The sequence below is a fragment of the Dasypus novemcinctus genome, chromosome 10 (genome assembly GCF_030445035.2).
Source record: "Dasypus novemcinctus isolate mDasNov1 chromosome 10, mDasNov1.1.hap2, whole genome shotgun sequence".
Classification (NCBI taxonomy): Eukaryota; Metazoa; Chordata; class Mammalia; order Cingulata; family Dasypodidae; genus Dasypus; species Dasypus novemcinctus.
This window is the reverse complement of record NC_080682.1, coordinates 26,578,766-26,600,815: the sequence shown is the minus strand read 5'-3', so window position 1 is coordinate 26,600,815 and position 22,050 is coordinate 26,578,766.

Here is a 22,050-nt window from a genome sequence, read left to right as displayed (position 1 = left end):
AGAATTTAAGGTAATACTAAAAAATTTTGACCATAATCATCACATTGCTTACATTTCTACAAAATTTTGAACATGTAGAAGCTTTTGTTACAAGAAATTTTGTTGGAGCTTATAGCAGTTTCATATAGTTATGAATTCCAAAAATAGATGTTGGATTATGTTTATAAACTGGTCTGTACCTGGGCATGATTAAATTATGATTAGGGCTTTGAGTTGGGCCATGTAAGTGGGTGGGGACTCACAGATAAAAAGACATGGCAAAGGACAGATTTGGAGGTTTTTGATGTTGGAGTTTGATGTTGAAGTCTTAAGCTGGAGCCCCAGACAGTAAGCACACAGAGGAAAGAGAAGCAAACCCAAGGAAGAGACGAAGCCTGAGCCTAGAGAGAAGCAAGAACCTGGGAAAAGAGGAACCAGGAAGCCTGAAGCCTGACAGATGTATGCAGCCGTCTTGCTCCAACTTGCGAAAATAGACTTTGGTGAGAGATGTAGCTTGTGCTTTATGACCTGGTTTCTAAAAGCTCCTACCCCAAATAAATAACCTTTATAAAAGCCAACAGACTTCTTGCATTTTGCATCAGTACCCCATTGGCTGAATAATCCAGAGCTTTATAAATAATTTTGGCTAATCTTATTCATAAAGAAACAAAATGCTAAGAGGAAAAAGAGTCCTTCAATATTTGATCTAGACCAAAGTAAAAGTAAAATATACTGATAGAATTATCTAATAGAAAATGTGTGTGAAAATATTGAAGAAAAGTTGGGAAACATTTTGAATTATTAAATAATATATACTTATCCTAATCATTTTGGTAAACTTTATTCATGTTGTTCTTGACTAAATTTTTCTATGAAATGTACTGAAAACATTTTCATTATTTCAAATAAAAACCCTGTATATTTTAAGGATTAACTGATATTTCTTTTAAAAAATTACCACCACATAATCTAGAATTCAATTTTTAATTTTGCTACTATTCAAAATATATTTAAGAAAGTATGTTTTTTCATGTTCCTATATTTATTAAATTTATTTAAATTTAAACAATTGCTGTTAGATATTTTTTGTTTTCAAGTGATTTATATCTTTTAATTTGTTTTTATTTTTTAATTGGAGAATTATAATTGCCCATTTTTAATGATTTTTGAAATATTGATTTCACCTCTTTCATACTATTAAATTTTTAATGAATTCTCACAAATTCACCAGTTGATTAATTTATTCAAATAATTAAAATTTGTTTCATTACCTCCTATATCCTGAATTGTTATAAAATTTTTAACTTATCATAAGCAATACCAGTATGACTTACTGTATAAATATTATTATGCTCGGTACTCTATGTTGTCTAGCATATATTTGTTACAATTTCTCTTTGCTTTGTTTATATTAAGTTGCCTTTGATAAATATATATGTGTTAATATTAAACCTTTCAAATTATTCTCTCTCCTTATATGTGCACTGTGTTTTTCCTTACATTTATAAGCCTTTGATATTTTCAGGGCTTTCTCATGAACTACTCTGGCCTTACTTTCATTTATATACATTTTATATTTTACATGAGGTATCCTTTTGTTTTTTGTTGGCAATGATTGTCAACAGTTTCTCTAACATTACAGATAGTAATAAGTCCAGATATTGCTTATGCCTTAATTACATTCAGGCTTCCCTATTCTTTTATAATATATTCTAGAAACCATTTATGATGTTGTAAAATAAGTGTAATATAAACTTTGGGCAAAGTGAAAACACTATTAACATTGTCCCTCTAATTTCCTTATTCATATCAGCACATATCATACATTATGTAAGAGATGGTCTGAAGTATTTTTAAGACAAAATCCTTTTGTTTATGGTAGTAGGTGAAAATTCCATGTATTTAAATCATGAGCTATTTAAAAATGATAAAGAAAATAAGACTGGAATGAGCATGGCAGAATATGAACCATAAATTTGTAAGTATCGGATGCTCTATAATAATGGTAAAAAAATAGTTTTCATTTTAATGTGCACCTACTTAATTCCAGACAATATTCAGGTCTTTAGGCAAATAATTAGCATAGATTATCTTCACAAGATAGCTCTAATGTAGATTCTTGCAATACCTAAATTTTGATCTAAATTTTAATGAGAAGCCTTCTCTTACTTATTCAGGCAAAAACTTAAGTGCCATCTTGGAATTGTCTCTATATTGCACACATAAAATCTGCTCTATCAGCATATTATATTGGTTCTCTGTGTAGAATATATTTTGACTAACTAATAGTCCCTGCTCTGCAACCACCCTAGCCAAAGAACTATCTTCTTAGTTCTTATATTTTTGTGAAAGCTTTCTAGATTGTCTTCCTCTTTTGCCTTCTATCCTTTGAGCCTCTCACGTTGTACGGGAGGGTGATACTGCTAAAATTTAGGATGTACCATGTCAATTCTCTTCAAAAAATGTACAAGATGATGTAAAATTAAGAGTAAATGCCAATATTTTTCCAAGAGCCTATATTTTTAACCTGATCTTGCCCCAACTTCTTACTTTTATGAAATTATCACATTTAGATTGTTCCCATCACATTCATTTTGGAGCAGGCACACTGGCCTACTCACCTTATTTTATCATCGTTAGAACTATTCACATTCTTACACAGAATAAGTTCTGTATAAATATATAAATATTCTCTATGGCAATTATCCTTATCAAACATGCACTTATTTTTTATTATTCCTTTTGCTTAATGTGTTTTCCCATCCTTGAAACCTCAATGCACACAAGATTTTTGTCAATAAGTTTTTCCCAGCCCCTCGAAGAGTGCCTCAATAAATTTATTTGAATGGCTGAATTTTAGCTATTGAAACTGGGCACAAGTTTTATTGCATGTTTATGGTCAGACAGAATGTTAAAGATCAAGCTCAAATTTGAATTCAGTCAGACTGACTCTAGAGCTCACACGCTTAATCACCAATTTATATATGACGTCATTTCAGTTCTTATATTATTGCCACAAATGTCTATATTGTTTTCCTCTTCCACCTTACCCCTGTGAGTCTCATCTCATAGGGAGTAGTGATACTGCTAAATGTCATTTTTGTCATATTACTTCTCTTCACAAATCTACAATTTAATATAACCACAAATTTATACATGACTTTTTTCTATAAAACTATATTGCTCATCAGAATTGAAACATATGTAACTTTTATTAAAATTATTAACAAAAACAGGGATTTTTGAAAGTGGCATATTACTGGCAAATTTCATTAGAGCTGCTAATAGAAGACAGTGTAATTTTGGAGATAGCTGCTAAATGTCCAAAAATTTTCATTCATAGATCTATTTTTGAAAAATGAACTCTGTAAGGGAAAGAGGTTTGTTGGGTGATGTGAATGGACTGGGGACAGACCCTGTATTAGTCAAATACAGATTGTTTGGTCTAAAGTGTAAAGGAAAACGTGTAGTCCTTGTGTGACTGTGCAGACTTAGCTGACTTGGCTTTGTGGTTGACTTTTTTCTTTGAGGTTATCCTGTGACACAGATTTCTCTTATGTGGTTACTCTGTAATCTTCCAAACCACTGTCCACTTCTGCAAGGTTTTAGAGGTTTCTCATAGCTCTCTATCCATAGAACAGTCTGAAGGAAAGGTGAGATTTTTACATTTTAAAAACAATTTCAGATTTTATTGTTATTTGGGAGGTGTTAAGGACAAATTCAAATTTTAAAGAGAAATAAGATTAAAGATATTATCCATTTTTACAGATGTTAAATACATATGGAATTGAGCATCTTTTCTAAATTATCAAATGTAATAAATAAAAGATTTTTATAACATTTTGTTACATCCTTTTAATATTTGCAGGTGACTGGTGATTTCCTTGCCTTAATCCCTTTTGTTTGTACTTCTGGTTTTCTCTTTTTTAATGGTCATTCTAGGGATTACTTTATGTTTTATCACAGTCTACCTAAAATAATATACCACTTTACTTATAACATTAGAACAGTAGAGATTCTATTCATCTTTCCTGTTTTGTTATTTTTGTCATAAATTGTGCATTTCTTTATGGTTTAAACCCAGCAACTAATCCATCTACTTTTGCTTTAGGCAGTTATTTTTAGAGCCATTGCTCTGTCCTTTAGGTTTGCCAATCCCAGGAACACCTCATATAGATTTCTGTGGCTTTTTCACAAACTTTAAGGTGTGAATACCTTGGTAAACCTCAGTATTCATGACAAAGGTGGTCATTCCAAGATGGAGTCTGAATTATCCAGTTTTCTGGGATTTTGGTGGTTGGTCTGGTATTTCCTTGTTCTTATTTACTTCTGATCATTGCTTCTTTCAATCTGCTGCTGGTTTGGGGTTGAGATTGTTGGAGATTTGGGCCCGAAGGGCATTGGGAGTGAAAGAGAGAAAGGAGAAAGAAACAGAGAAAGAGAAAGAGAGCTGGGATCAGGAGGTCTGCAAGTAGAGATTCATCAGACAACTTTATTGTTCACAAGGGGCTCTATATATACCCCAGTCTATGTGAGAACAAGCATGCAGTTAATGATTAGCATTGCTAAGGAACTCAAAAAATCTTATCTCAAGATACAAAATCTAAGTGTTCTATTTACTACAAAAGGTTATCTGCTCATCTTTTCTTTCAGCCTTTAACAACTTTATACTGTTTGCCAGGAACTCCTAATTACTACATTCCTTAGGTTGCAAGCATAGCCATGGAAACAGCATGCCTCATAGTGAGACCACTATGTCTTAGTTTCCAACAACAGATTGAAACCATGACCATGTTTGGAGGAAGCAGGCATTCAACCATTGAGCTAAATCCTCATCTCAAGGGTATAGCTCTTGAGTTAGGCTGCCTTGGTGAAGCCCCAGTCTATCTCTGGGTAAGAGTAAGTGGTTCTCTGTAAGGCAGGAAGTGGCCTTCCTGGCACTCCCCAGAGCCTTCTGCACCACGAGACCACCATCTTCACCATTCAGAGTTTGCCCAGTGAGAACACGGGCTGAGATATAATTCTATTGATGGCTACAGATTGAGTTCATATAATTAAACTAAATGCACTTTTTATTTCTTTTTATTCTTCTCTTAATGAAAACAGCAGTGTAATTCACATCTTTTTTATGTTTTATTTTGCTCAATTACAATAATCTAGTCTGTATATTTTACCTAGCAGTATATATAGAATGCTTTTCTTTTTTTTTCTCTACAGACAGAATGTGATCTTTGTCAAATATATTGTGTTTTAAAAAATGCATGAGTTTTTTCCCCCTGGACTTTATAAAGTCTTTTTGGTTTTTCAGTTGCCTATCATGCAACTGTATATTCTATCTTCATCTATATAGTTAAGGCATTTTACCAACTGTATCATAATATTTCAGAAGTTAAAATCTAAAATTTTCTAGTTCCATTGGACTTTCTTGTGTTTCGCTGAAAAACACTCATCAAGATATTTATTTGTAAGGTACACAATGCTTGAATTTGAAAGTTTGTATGATAGTTTATATATTTTCCAAATTTCTCTTTCAAATACTTAGCATTATATTGTTCTTTAATAGCTAAATAATTCCTCATTTAATTTTTTGGGGGAAATCTAAATATTTGACAATCCATATGTCTTTTTATTCCTTCAAAAATTTTATGGTAAAGTTAAGGAGTATTCTGAGGGAAAAAAAAGAAATGAATTTCCATTCAAGATATTGTTCTTAATGTGCTGTTGAGTATAGATTTATTGAAATATATTCCGTCTGGTGTGTTGATCATCATTGCATTGAAAATTAAAGCAAATTTTTGGACCACGGATATTCCTAGGGGTTTTGGCTAAAGATCATTGATAATTACTTGATTAAAAGATCTAGTGGAGGATAAATGGATAAACAAAATGTGGTATATACATAAAATGGAATACTACTCAGCAATAAGAGGGAATTCAGGACAAACACATGAGATAACATGGAAGAATCTTGAAGATCTTATGTTGAGTGAAGCAAGCCAGGCATTGAAAGGCAAATACTACATGACTCTATGATATGAAATAGCAAACCAAGCTGGCTCAGAGAGCTAGAGGCTGGACAATAGTCTTAGAGGAAATTGGGGTGAGAAGAAGTTTGTGAGCTGATGCCTATATGGGTGAAATTTATGATAAAGTGGAGGTAAGTAGTTGTACAGAGAAGGGACAAGATGGGGACATAAAGATACTATTGGTTGAGGCTTTGCAGGCTTGAGGGGTACTAGAGTTGGAGGATGGATCAAAAGGCCCAGGAATTGGTGGGAGGGATAGAGGAACAGATGAACACAGGAGATTGTCAGGTATGTGGTTGAAACTATAATGCTGAGAAAACTCTTAAGAAAATATAATAAGGAAGAGTTACCTGTTTAAGGTGCTTAATGGGAAGCACTGGCACAGAGGCAGGATTCTAGGGAGTGTGTGAGTGTTCATCTTGTCATAGTGTGTTAAATCATTGGGTGGAAACCGATACAACGAGTGGGAAAGAGTATCCCCACACTGGGGAGGTCTGATGTTCTCAAACAGAGGGAATTGGGTCTCTTGAGAGAATTGGGGGCTCCCAATGAGGTAGAAGAGTCTAGAGTGTCAAATGCTCAACATTGTTGCAAGTGTCTGTGAATATGATCCTTCAAGCAATGAAGATTGTTTGTCACTGTGGCCATGAGGGGAGGGTGAGAGAGGAATAGAATAGATGAAAGCAGGGTAACTGGGAGGCAATGGAAATGTTCCACAAGATCATGCAGTGATGAATATAGGGCATGCTAAATTTCACCAAAAATGTGTGAAAGTCTATAGGCTAAAATCTAAACCATAATGTAAACCATAGTGTAACTACAAATTAAGTAAATTGCACGATCTAAAATATAAACCATAATGTAAACCAAAATAGAACCATGTTTAGTAGCTATGTTTCAGTATCTGTGCATCAGCTACAGCAAGTTTATCATGAACATGTAAAAAGATCATTGCTGGGAAAGCAGGAAAATGGTTCGGTGTTGGATATATGGAAGTCCCCTATATTGTATATGTGACTTTAATATGATTGAAAACTATTTTGAAGACATAATTAAAAATTTAAAAAAAGAATGTAGACACTGAGAAAGGAATAAAAGAAATTGCCTTGCCACTGTGCATACAGGGCAACACCTATAACAGTGAAGAAAGGCAAAATATCAAAAACAAGTTTTATGATATTTTTCATTCTTTGATATCTCAATTTACTTTTTACTTTATTTTAGTTTTTCTAAATTAGTATGTATTCTATTTCTAATCTTTTAGCCTATCGTTATTACTCCATTTTCCTACTAATTGAATTTGGGAATATATCAGTCTTCATTTTTAAAGAAGTTTGAACCACAGAGCAGTTCAACGATGGCGGGGCAGGACACTGGTGTGGGGTGTTATTGATGGGGGGACACATGATTGGGAAGGAGTTCTCCAGGGCATGTATATAAGGTATATAAAAATGTTCAGTTTTTTGGGGGGTATTTTCATAGTAATTACAGTTACAAATGAAAACTGAGGGAGTGCTGAGTGCCTAAGCAGTGGAGCTCTGTCACATTTCCCAATGGAACAGCAACAATTCCCCAAGTGTAAGGGCAAAGACCAATGAAGAATGATGGTCCTATGATGAGCCTTGATACTGATGACTATGACTATGAGCCTGCTTTCTTGAAATTTCAACTAGGCCTAGAGATATAGGGTGCCTAAGAATTACCTCCTGAGAGCCTCCTTGTTGCTCAAATATGGCCATTCTCTAAGCCAAGCTCAGCATGCAAATGCATTACCTTCCCTCCAGCGTTGGACATGACTCCTGGTATGAGCCTCCCTGGAGCCGAGGGATTACTACCAATCACTAACTGGTGATGCAACTAGAAAAAGACCTTGAATGAAAGGGGAAAATGGTAAAGACAAAAGAGCATATATGGCTAAGAGTCTTCAAAAGAGTTGGACGGTCATCAGTGGGGTCATGCTTGTGCACACCTCAGCAGGATCCCAGAGACAGACAAAGTAGATACAACCCCAGGTAATGGTGTTCCTGAGGGCTACGGAGACACACAGTTTCTACAGTCATGGCATATGGCTCTGGTGTTCTGTGCCTTGTCAGTAGGCCCTACTTTCGAATTTGTTTTCCTAAGTGTGAAGGAATTGGCCTCAGATGTGACCTTTCTACACATACCTCTTCTGTCACTTTTACTGAACCTGTGGTTGGCAATGGGGTTGGTATATACTCGGAAGACTTGAATCTCTGGACCGGCCATGTTACAGGTGGGCCCTGAACCTCAGCAGAGTTGCAATTCCTACTCTCTGGGTTGTTTGACTTGCCCAAGTGAGCTAACAGGGACATGAAGACAGTCAACCACCATGCCAGGGAACCAGGAGTGCCTATAACTGCAAGCAGGAGAATCACATCCATCAACCATGTGGGATCTAAGGACTCTTGATATAGAGGTGGATTGAACATCACCATTCCAGGTTCCACAGGATGTAGGAATAAAATATGGATTAGAGAGGATCTTACTGATATTCTACTCTGAAACTATTGTGACTAGTAATGGAAGAAATTGTAGCATTGACATGGAAAGAGTGGCCATGGTAGTTGTTGAGGGCAGGGACAGGGAAGAAGAGATGTGATGTGAGGTCATTTTCAGGATTTGGAGTTGTCCTAAATGATATTGCAGGGATAGATGCTTGACATTATATATCCTGCCATAGCCCACTGAATGTTCTGGGGGAGAGTGTAAACTAGAATATAGACTATTATCCATGCTAGGCAACAGTGCTCCAAAATGGATTCACCAAAAGAAATGAAAGTGCCACAATAATGAAAGAGGTTGTTGATGTGGGAGGAGTGGGATGGGATGGGACATAGGATATATGGGAACCTCTTATATTTTTTAATGTAATATTTTTTGTGATCTACGTATTATTTAAAATACAATTTTAAAATTAATTAATTAAATTTAAAAAGATCTAGAGGAGGGAATAAACAGCTTGCATAGATACACGAGAAATTTCTTCATAGAGGAATCTATAAGTTAGTGTTCAATGAAATGTTAGAAATAAATATTTAGAAGCATATCAACACAATATTTGAAACAAAGTATTCCTTCAAGTACACAAATGTAGAGTCAGTACATCTGAGGAAAGACTGAGTAAATGTGAATATAAGCTATTGGGCAAAAAGTAAACCAAAAATAGGTTTAAAAAATACAACTAGAATGGGAAAACGATTATGCAAGACCTGTGGGATAATATTAAACAAATTAATATACATGTAGTTAAAGTTCTACAACAAGCATAGAGAGAGAATAGAGCAGAAGAGATGTTTAGGGAGATAATGGCCAGGAATTTTCCACAAATAAAGACATTAATTCACTGGGTCAGAAACATATGTGAAACCCCAAATAGGATAAAGACAATAAACAGTTCAATCAACCGTAAAACACATCTATTGGAAAACAAACAAGTATACAATTGGAAAGACAGTCACAGGAAAATACATATTACATATAGTAGAAAAAATTTATATTTGCCATCGATTATGTTCCAAGCCAGTAGTAAATGTAAAGATCGTTTAGAGATATGGTGTAGGGGCATCTTCAGGATTTGGACTTCTCCTGGGTGATGCTGCAGGGACAGATGCTGGACGTTATGTGTCTTGCTGTGGCCCATTGGGTGGACTGGGGGAGTGTGTGGACTGCAATGTGGACCACTGTCCATGTGGTGTAGCGGTGCTCCAGAATGTATTCTCCAGGTGCAGTGGATGTGCCGTGATGATGGAAGAGGTTGTTGATGTGGGAGGGGTGGTGCGGGTAGGTTGGGGGTACATGGGGAGCTCATATTTTTTGAATGTAATATTAAAAGAAAATAAAGAAGAAGAAAAATAAACTAATGAACAATAACTCATTCAATACCCACTGGAAAAAACTTATCAAAATTAAAACAAAATTAAGACTTTTTCAGAATATTAACACACACTCACACACACACACAGAAATAAATTTTTTCCAACAGACTTGCATTTTAAAAATTATTCATTCCAGACCATGAAAATAGAAGGGCAATAAACATGGACATAACTGACAAAGAAAATGAATAAATGAAGGAAAGCATATCAAATATTAGATTTTAAAATTTTTAATGACTTCAAAAATTACTGCCTAAAGCAAAACTAAATGAATTAATTGATGGATTTAAGCCATACAGAAATGTGCCATTTATGGCAAAAATAACAAAATAAGAAAGATGAATAGAATCTCTACTACTTTACAGTACTAATGTTTTAAGTTATGTGGTATATTATTTTAGGTAGACTGCGATAAATCGAGCATAAAATAATCCCTATGGCAACCACTAAAAAGAGAGAAAACAGAAATTACAAACATAAGCGATAACGGCAAGGGAATCAACATAGTTACCCACAAATAGTAAAAGAATGGCAGAAAATGTTATTAAAAACATTTATTTGTTAAATTTGATAACAGTTAATTTACAATTTCATATGTTTTTAACATCTGAAGAAATGGATAATCTCTTTAGTCCTATTTCTTTTAAAGAATTTGAATTTTTCCTTAAAAATCTTCCAAAATGTAAATCACAATTTTCCTTCAGACTGGAATGTGGATAGAGGGCTGTGTAAAACTTCTACAGCCCTGCAAAAGTGGACATCTTGGGAGATAGAAGAGTGACCACATAAAATAAATCTGTGTCCCAGGATTACCTCAAGGAAAAAAGCCATCCACAAAGCCAAGTCAGCTAAAGTCTTCATGGTCACACACAAAGACTTTACTTTTTCATTTGTTGGAAAACTCTGTTTCTGAAATACTTCCTTATACAAAAACAGTCTGTAACTGACAGGTGGTCTCCCCAGTCTAATCACATCACCTGCTAAACCTCTTTCCTTTACAGAGTTCTTACTTACAAAAATAGGTCTCTGCATGTGTGTTTGAGAAAATTTAGCAGCTGTTCCCAAGATTATACTTCTATTAGCAGCTCTACTGAAGTCTGTCAGCAACACACCCCTTTCAAAAATCCCACATTTTAAAATATCTTTTAATAAAATAAAGTTATATATTATATATTTTCAATTATGATACATAGTATACTTTTGTAGAAAAAAAAGCCAAGTATTAATTGTGAATTTATTAAATTTTAGATTTTTAAAGGAAAGTGACATGATAAAACTGCCGTTTAGCAGCATCACTTCCCTCTATATAAAGATGAGACAAAAAGGGGATAAGGCAGAAGAGGAACACAACCCAGAAGGTTGTGGCTATAATATACAGACTGAGATGATGTCGTATATAAATTGTTGATTGAGGATGTGAGCTCTAAAAACGTCAATGCATATACAAGAAGAATAATTTAAAAGTTATAATATTAACATAAATGTTTACCAAAGACAGGTAATTGTAAACAAAACAAATAGAAATTGTAATATAGATTCTAATTAAGATAGAATACAGAGAAAATATAAATATAATAGTAATTTATATTGGTATTACAATGACATGTTAAAATTTTATAGGAATTCAGGATGTGGAGGTAATAAAACACATTTTAACTAACTGAATAAATTAATAGAGTGATGAAGGTTGAGAATTCCTTAACAATTTAATTGTATAAAAGAGTTTGAACCTTAATATTTCAAAAAATCATTTAAGAAAATGAAAAATATATTTCTACAATTAAAATATAAATATAAACTTAAAGATACGAATCACTTGAAGGCAAAAAAATACATCTAACAAGAAATGCTTAAGTTTAATAAAAAATAATAAATGTAGGAACATGAAGAAAACATTTTCTTAAATATTTATTGAATAGTAGTGAATAAAAACTGCAATTTCAGATTATCTAGAGGCAGTTTTCAAAGGAAGGATTAGCTAATTCTTAAAATGTACAGGGTACTTATTTGTAATAATGAAAATGTTTTGGTATATTTCATGTATAAGATTATTCTTGAACACCATGAACAAAACTTTCAAAAATTACTAGGATATTTCTGTTTTATTTAATAATTCAGAATGTTTTCCAGATTTTCTTTAATATTCTCATGCTTTTTCCATAGTTTAATTCTATCACAATTACTTTTCTTTGCACTAAGATCTAATATTGAAGTGCACTTTTTCCTCTTTATGAGTAAGACAAGCCAAAAATATTTATAAAAAATGAGAATAATGCTCATAACAAAAGCTATTTAGTGTTCAAAACTTTGTAGGAATGTAAGCATTCTGATGATCTAGTAAAAACGTTTTAGTACTACATTAAATTCTTTCCAATTTCATATGATTTCATTTTCAAAATTTCTCTATGGGTGTGGAATTCCTTGTCTGCTTTCAAAACAGCAGACAGATATAATCTACCCCCCGAATTTTCTATTCCAAAAAATTACACTTTAAGACAATGTTCAATTTCTTCCCTACAGAATAAATTGAATACATTTCTGAAAGGGCTGTTCATAAAATTCTCTGAAAATGAAAATTGCATGTGATTTTTATAATATAATTTGAATATTAACAATGCCTTTTTTCTATTTCATATTAGTAGACCATAATATCACATATATTTAAACCACAGGATTAACACATATTCCATGGCTTCCATTTAGTATGCAGATTTCTGAAAACATATTCTTGGATATGTTTGAGAGAATGTGTTGTCTAATAGAGGAAAGTTCAAGTAAACGCAAAATAATTAAAGGATGTCACTGAATTTGGAAAGTAATCAAATAAATACTTATTAGAAAAGAAACAAAAGATGACTTAAATATTCAGCATTATTGTCACTGCTATTTCTTGGAAAACTCCCTCTTCTGAATGACTCTAATGACAGCATTTTTCACCTTTCTGTTCCTAAGATTATAAATTAGTGGATTCAGCATGGGTATCACCATAGTAAAAGACAGAGGCCACTTGATCCTTTCCCAAGCAGTAGGACTTCTTTGGTTTTAAATAATTAAAACTCGTAGTGCCATAATAGATTGTGACTCCCAAGAGGTGGGATGCACAAGTAGAGAAGGCTTTGTGCTTTCCAGCTTTCCAGAAGTGGAATTAATTTTCAGAATAGTAGACAAAATATATACGCAGGAAACAAAGATTTTGCTAAGAGTCGTCATTACGTTTAAACTAGCACAAATCATTATCATGATTTTAGTGCCGCAAGTGTCACTGCAGGACAGGGTAAAAATTGGAGTTAAGTCACAGTAAAACTGATATATTATATTGGAGTCACAGAAATGCAGACTGTTTATGAAAGGAAGGTTTATTAACGATTCAGTAAAACTAATCATGTAGGGCCCAGTGATGAGGATGTGGCAGAAGTCTCCTGGACTTTACGACTGAGTAGTGAAGAGAGTTGTAGATAGCTATAGGGCGGTCATAAGCCATTGACGAGAGAAGATACAACTCAGAATCAAAAGGGTGGGGGGTGGGGGGGGCAGGGCGGGGAATTTGTGTGAAGCAGTCCTTGAATGAAATATTCTTGTTGGAAGTCAGTAAGTTCTCTAAGGTTTTAGGTATTATGATTGTTGAATAATTGAGGTCAAGGAACGACAGGTGACTGAGGAAAAAGTACATGGGGGTGTGAAGATGGAGATCCAGGCGAATTATCAGTATTATTCCTGCATGTCCCACTAGGGTAGTCAGGTTTATCAGGAGAAATATCATAAAAAGGAACCTCTGGACCACTTCAGAGTCTGTCAAGTCAAGAAGGATAAAGTCAGGCACGTTTGTGTTATTCCTTTTTTTCATAATAGCAATCAATTCTTGTTAACTGTTGAGAAATCAAATGTGAATCTTGGTATGAATGACTTCAAAATTGTTTTTCTTTATGGTTATGATCTCTCATTTTTAAAAAATCAGCTCAATGACTTTAGAAATTCATGATAAAATTAATTTGTAAAATATATCTGAAAAAGTCTTATTTTGTCTTCCGATTATAAATTAGATGAAAGTCATTATTTGGAAATTATATAATAGATAAATTTATATAAATATGTACATATATTGCATAATTAGAATAAACATGACATTGCTATAAACATTTCATGTCATTAGCACGTTTATCCAGGTGAAAACATTAAACCATAAGTATTATTCTTATACACACTTTTAGATGATTAAAATTTTTCAGGACAGATGCTGGACATTACATATCCTGCCATAACCCACTGAATGTACTCAGGGAGAGTGTAGACTACAATGTAAACTATTATTCATGTGGTGCAGAAGTGCTCCAAAATGTATTCAACAAATGTAATAAATGTGCCACAGTGATGAAAGAGGTTGTTGATGTGGGAGGAGTGTGGTGTGGGCGGGTGGGGTATATGGGAACCTCTTATATTTTTTAATGTAACATTTTTTGTGATCTACATATCTTAAAAAATACAATTAAAAATGATGGGGGTGGGGGGGTGGGGTATATGGGAACCCCATGTTTTTTAATGTAAAATTTTGTGTGATCTATTAACTTTAAAAATTAAAAAGTAAAATTAAATTAAAAATATAGATATATAAATATAGGTTTATTTCTGAACTATAGATTTTATTCTATTATTTTAGATGTTTACCTTATGCCAATATTACACTATTTTAATAGATGTAGATTTGTAATACGTTTTCAAATACAGATTTGGATATCTTCTAGTTTTGTTCTTTTTCAGTAAATATTTATTAAGGTTTCTTTATAATTCCATGATTTCATGGGTAAGCTCTTACATTTATTTTGCTTAAAAACAAATCAACTTTATTGATACATATTAATAAAGGATAAAACAATTTTTAAAAAAGGTCACAAAAGTTTTTTACACAGAGTCACAATCATATTGTTTGGCTCAGTGATTCTACCAGAGATCAAGCTCATAAATTATATTTAATTTTAGCAAATCAAAAAGAATACTATGTAAATAATAAACAATGATAGAGAGTTTTAATGCAATATTTACAGTTTTTTTTCTATCCAATATGAATTAGTGAAAATGACAGATCAGATATTAAATCATTATGGGTATTAATATTCAAGAGCACACATTACTGTGAATTTTCAGATATATTTTTTACAGATTATTATACATGTTTCTTTCAAAAATCTTATTTTCAAAAATTGTACATTACTTGATGACTCTGATTATATCAGTTCTATGTTTCTGTTTCTATAACTCCTAGCATTATCTAGTAAGGTCTACATGTGAGATATATGTATATGAATAGCCTTCTAATAATATCACCATCTTCTTTAGATAAACTAAAATGCTGTTTTTTTGAGATTAATACTTACCATGATTCAAGGTTGTTTAAAAACTTCTTCCCGTATTATCTGTCTAGAAGTGTTTCAACCTTTAGCTTTTATCACAATGAAAATATGTCAACCATTTAGGAAGCCTGATATTTTTGTGATGTAGTATTTGTTTCCTTGGTGTTACCTTAGGCTTAATTTTTAGAATATGAGTTTTTTTTTTTCTTTTTTTTGAGGTCAAATAAATCAAAGAAAAATTTTGTTGAGATTCTGGACAAGTAGAAACTTCACAAGGAAATTATGTCAAACATTAATAAAAGGAGCTACTATGAACACAAGGAGAGCAGAGTATCCCTTGTTTGTCACCCTGATAATGTCAAGGCACCTTTTATATTGAGGATTGTGGATAAGGCAATATTTGGTCATCTCTTGGACTAATTTCTGAGGAAGACTGCTTGACATGATGCCAAAGACACAATTTCAAGGACTAATGCATCGTGTCAGGTTTGTAACAGAAATGTGCCTTCCCCTTAGAAGCCACATAATGTTGATCAGCATTTTTGGTATTCCTTTGTGATGCTCTAATTTATGACAGGGTGAACAGTAGTTATTTCTAGAGAAATACTTAATCTTTGACTGAAAGGTCAGATCATTGTCAACCAGGGATATAATATAATAGCATATTTTTCACAATGAAATAATTTAATATTTAAAAATCTGACACCTTCATAGGATTGAACACAGTTCATTATACAAAAATTATTAAGCAATGGAATTCAAATAAAAATGGAAATCATTCATATATATTATTCATTAGATGTATTATGTATTTTCTTCTAAGTATTTTCTTTTGTGCATAAAAATCCTCTTTAAATGTATGTTACGTATTTATGTAATTTTATGACACCTGAATTATTGGTCAGTTTTATTTTATATTACTTAATGACTATTACACACCTTGTATAATGTTAAAAAATGTACTTGAAAAATCCAGTTTCAACAATTTTGCATTGACTAGTGCAACACAGTTAACTTCTTTATGGTAGTTTGCATCAGTTAATGGGTGGGCATTTTGAGGTACTGCCAGTCTGGTGTGGCATATCAACTGATTCATCTACACAGCAGATGTATTGTTTTATTCACACACAGTAATATTTGTGCAACTCATATTATTATTTTAATGTATTGTCTTTTATTAAATTAAAATTAATTAGGAGAGATTAAAAATCATTGCTGAGATGTTTAAAATTTCCATTATTTTAATTAATACCCAAAACTTCCTTCCTCTAAATACAACTAGCTGAAATCCATTCTTGTAAATCCTTCACTAATTAATGATAATGAAATCAATTTGCACGTAGAATTAGAAGCAACTAGTAGGAAACTGTTTACCTGGCAAAATTTTAGGAGACAAGAGGATATTACGGATCAAAGGAATTTCAAAATTATGTTTTACATATTTTATGAATTTTTGAATGTGAAGTTATTCATTTCAACAACAATTCAATGATAATGAGAAATGTTTATTTTTCACAGATTAAAAAGCCAGCATCAATTTATTTCACAATAGGTGACTTTTATGGTATTCTATGTCTATACCACCTAAATAGGCTCTCCTCACTCCTTGAAAATCACAGTTTTTCTTGTAGAATTGAAAGCAAACTTTATAGTCAGTAAGTGTAATTCAGATAATATAATAATCAAAGAAAGATCAATTTGCAAAACTTTTTGTTCTTAATATCTTTTGCTGAATCTTTATTGGTATGTTTCCAATATATCTTTAATAGTTAGATTATCTTGGCAGAAGATCAAAAATAAGCAACTAAAAGGAGATATGACTTATTTGCCCTAAATTTTGACAATATTAAAAGTTTGTCCCAGTGAATTATTCAGAGTCATTATTTTATTTATTTTATCTAATCTTTTAATTCTCTCCAATTTTTATGTACTTTGAAGCTCTGTTGAGGAATTTTGGATCTATTTTATTTTATACTGTCACTCATATTTCTAAAATACAAAAGTCTAATTTTCTAATAGCACTACTTTGCAAATTAGTATTATGCTTATATGTCAGGTGTACATATTTACATCCTTTCATGATTCATCTATTTCTTATAGACATCATATAGTTGTGTGTTTCTATTTAATAGAATTAGTTACAGTCCTTATATTGGAGTGTTTATGCAATTTATTTTTTTTAATATTACAATATAACTTTTTCATTTTCTTTTAAAGATTTATTTATTTATTTCTCTCCCCTTCCCTCCCCCCACCCCGGTTGTCTGTTCTCTGTGTCTATTTGCTGCGTCTTCTTTGTCCACTTTTGTTGTCAGCAGCACGGGAATCTATGTTTCTTTTTCTTGCATCATCCTGCTGTGTCAGCTCTCCGTGTGTGCGGCACCATTCTTGGGCAGGATGCACTTTCTTTCGTGCTGGGCGGCTCTCTTTATGGGGCGCACTCCCTGCGCGTGGGGCTCCCCTATGCAGAGGACACCCCTGCGTGGCACGGCACTCCTTGTGCGCATCAGCACTGCACATGAGCCAGCTCCACAGGGGTCAAGGAGGCCCTGGGTTAGAACCGTGGACCTCCCATGTGGTAGACGAATGCCCTAACCACTGGGCCAATTTCACAGCCCTGTTTATGCAATTTAAAATTAAAATAATGGTTTATTCACTATTTTCATTTATGTCATGTTGAAGAGAGGCAAGGGATGGTACCTGACTGGGTTCATTCACTGGGCATGATGGAATTGATAGACACTGATGTAGGGTAGGAAGGAAAAGTGAATTTATTTGCTGGTGGGATACCAGAGATGTACAGTTTCAAATCAGATACTGCATTAAGGGTTTTTCTTACAGCTTTTACATGGTTTGAAACAAAGAAAATTCATAATCCGGATGACATTTCTAAGAATAGTCTGGAAAATTAGTTTTTTTCTTTATCTGTTAAGCTTAAAATATACATGGTCGCCTGGGCAGGGCAATCTTGGCATTGGATAATAAGCTTGGAAGGGTAGTATGGATGGTAAGACTCAGATAAGGATGGATGTGAATACACAGATAAGGATTGAGATGAATAAAGATAAGAGCAAGTAAGTTCACAATTATACATTTCTGGTAGACCTCAATCTAGTTAATGTTATATCACTAGTTCTGCCCACTTCCTGACATGTGAAGAAGAGCTATGCTGAATTTGTTCAACATTATAAAGTACAGTAGAATGCCTTAATATTTAAGCTATACTATTACTACAATATAATGTTAAAATTGTTAATTCTCTCTAGGCTTCTTTTTTGTTAATATATTCTTTACTATTAAATTTTATTTCTCTGATGGATTTTTTGTCGGCATTTGCTTCTTTTTTCATATTTTTATTAAAATATCATTCATACATGAACATACATAAACAATAGTGTATAGTAAAAGTTGTTAACTTACAAAATAAGCATGCATAACATCATAACATCCTATAGATTGCCTCTCCACCATCTTGCATTCTTTTGATACATTGGTTACAAACTATTCAAAGCATCATCAAAGTAGTACTACTAACTATAGTACATATCTTATATTTAGTGTATTTTTCCCCAACCCACACTACTTTTTTAAACAAATCAATTTTATTGATACATATTAATAAAGCATACAATTTATCCAAAGTGTACAATCAATGGTATTTGATATAATCACATAGTTGTGTGCTCATCACTTCAATCATTATTAAAGGATTATCATTCTTTCAATAAAAATAATAATAAAGTAAAAGCAAACAAGGAATTTATGCCCTCTCAATCTCTGTCTCCCCTGAGGTTGATGCTGCTCTTTCTGGCTGTTTTGCACAATTATTTGTTTATTAATCAATTTTATTAAGATATATTCACATGCCATATAATCTATCCAAAGAGTATAATCAATGACATATTAAAGCTGTTGTAAAGATCTATACTATACAATTGTAGAATAAATAAAATAATTGATTGAAAAATTTTTAAATTATAATAGAGAGTACAAGACCAGGTTAGATTGAATATAATCAATTATAAGAAATATTAAGTATAGCAACACACATTTATAAATGCAACTAATAAGTTTGATATCATGAAAATTAGTTACAACATAATTCTATTTTTTAATATTATACTCTAACTATTTGATATAATGATCTTTAAGAATGAAATTAATTATTGGTTTAGGAATTTAATTTCCATTTAAGCCATAATTCTTTTGGATGATTCTGCCTTATAAAATTATGATTTGGCATATTGTTATCTGCTGAAATTCATTCCAATAAGATATGAAGAATTCCCAAATAGGAATTTTATTATTCAGAAAGAATTCTTATGAAATTTTTAAACACACTTCATTGCATTATATTATCAATGTGTTCTAGGAGGATACAATTTACTTTGATAAATTATTTTATTGTTCTTAATATTATTATGATATTGTTTCCAGACAATGAAAATAGCAGCATAACACACTTGAGGGTCTATTCACCACAGTATCTTTGAAACATTACAATCAAGGTCCAAACTATCTTCCTGAAATCTCCAGAAAACAATTACTTGATTGCAGTAACAGGGTAAGCCCTGAATCAACAAATGTTACCTAAATCTGTTAGACCTCACACTTTTCACTCTGGTTGAGCTTCTTTAGAGGAGACCTGAACTCTCAAGGAGAACATCAATCAACATAGTATATATTTCAAAAGACAGTAAAAGGTGTTTTCTTCTTTGATTTTTTTTTTTGTTAGTTCTTGACACTCAGTGATATATTTGGTATATACAAACCTGAGAATAATCTTTTTTTTAAAAGATTTATTTATTTATTTATTTCTCTCCCCTTCCCAGTTGTCTGTTCTCTGTGTCTATTTGCTGCGTCTTTTTCTTTGTCAGCTTCTGTTGTTGTGAGTGGCACAACAATCTGTGTTTCTTTTTGTTGCATCATTTTGTTGTGTCAGCTCTCCATGTGGGTGGCGCCATTCTTAGGCAGGCTGCACTTTCTTTCTTTCGGGCTGGCCTCTCCTCATGGGGTGCACTCCCTGCGCATGGGGCTCCCCTATGCGGGCGACACCCCTGTGTGGCAGGGCGCTCCTTGCACGCATCAGCACTGCACATGGGCCAGCTTCACATGGGTCAAGGAGGCCCAGGGTTTGAACCGCGGTCCTCCCATGTGGGTAGATGGATGCCCTAACCACTGGGCCAAGTCCTCTTCCCACAGAACAATCTTAAGAAAGAGAAATTTTAGGGTTGAAACCCTATAGTCAAATATCTGAATATTAAAATATTAAAATTTGCATTGTGAAACAAAAGTTTACAAGACAAAGACACAAGAATCATGACCCATCCAAAGGAACAAGCTAAAACATCAGAAATCACCAAAGAATAGAGAAAGGATTAGGAGGAATAGTCGAAGAACTAATTGGAGAAACTTCTCTAATTTAATGAAAGACATAAACACATATTCGAGAAGACAACAAATAGGATAAACTTGAGAAGAACCAAACCTGAACAGCAAAACTGTATAATGAAGTGAAAAAGAGAGTCCTCTGGAGGCTGGAAGAGAAAAGCAGCATGTTACATTGATGGCAGTCCTTATAAGAATAAGGGCTGATTTATCAGGAAACCATAAGAGTTACAAAGGCAGCGGGATGATAAAATTAATTGCTGAATGAAAACAATTTCAACAGAGAATTTTATATCTGGTAAGAGAGTCTTAAAAATGAAGGAGAAATAAAGGCATTCCCATATTTAGGGAAAAAAAGCTGAGCTGTTCAGCACTGCTAGGTCTTTCCTACAAGCCATACTACAGGGAGTTTTACAGAAAGAAAAGAAAGGACACTAGAGACTTGAAAACATCATAAAAGAATAAAGAATTCTGGTAAAGGTAACCATATGAGTAATTATAAACCCACATTTAATATTGCATTACATTTTTTAAATATAACTCCATTATTTCTATAAACAGGTTCTAAAAAGCCATGCTTGATGTATAATGGCAATTCTATGGCTTATGATATTTAGAGTGTTAAGATGAAAAAGTGGTGTGATGGTGGCACGTAGGAACAAATTTTGATTCAAATCAAATGAGATTGTTAAAGATTTTAGATCTTTGTTTTAAGCCTAATCGTAACCAAAAAGAAAATATCTTAAAAATAGACAAAAGGAAATTAGAGAAATTACAATATAAAAAATCCATAGATATGACAATGGTTATTAATGGAAAATTTAAGGTACAAAAAATGGTATAAAACGAACAATGTGTGAGTATCAAAAATTGCAGAAAAAGTGCTTCATTATCAGTAACTGCTTTAAAGTGAAATTGACTAAATTCTACATTAAAAGGCAAGAATTGGACAATGGTGAATCTATATGCTTTTTATAAGAAACTCAATTTTAATTCAAGGAAACAAGTTGGTTAAAATTGAAAGGGTGGAAAAAATATTCCTTGCAAATAGTAATCAAAAGAAAGCTAGAATAGCTATACTAACAGATAAAATAATAGTGAGGTTGAAAACTGATCAAAGGGATAAATGAATACACTGTACATGAAAATATATGAAGTCAAGGAACAAGAAGAAATAGTTATATATATTTAAGCACTGAAACAGCAAAAACCCATCAAAATGAAACAAATACTGACAATTTTGAAACAGAAATATTTGGATCTATGATCTAGTAACACAGAACATTTAAGAATGTTTAGGTAGATTGATAAGAAAATGGAAGACCAGAGTGATATTACAAAAAATCTAGAGCTAAGGAATAAATGTAGAATACTTCAACCAATAAGCTCAGATTTCTCCTTCTGCTCTAGTGCGCA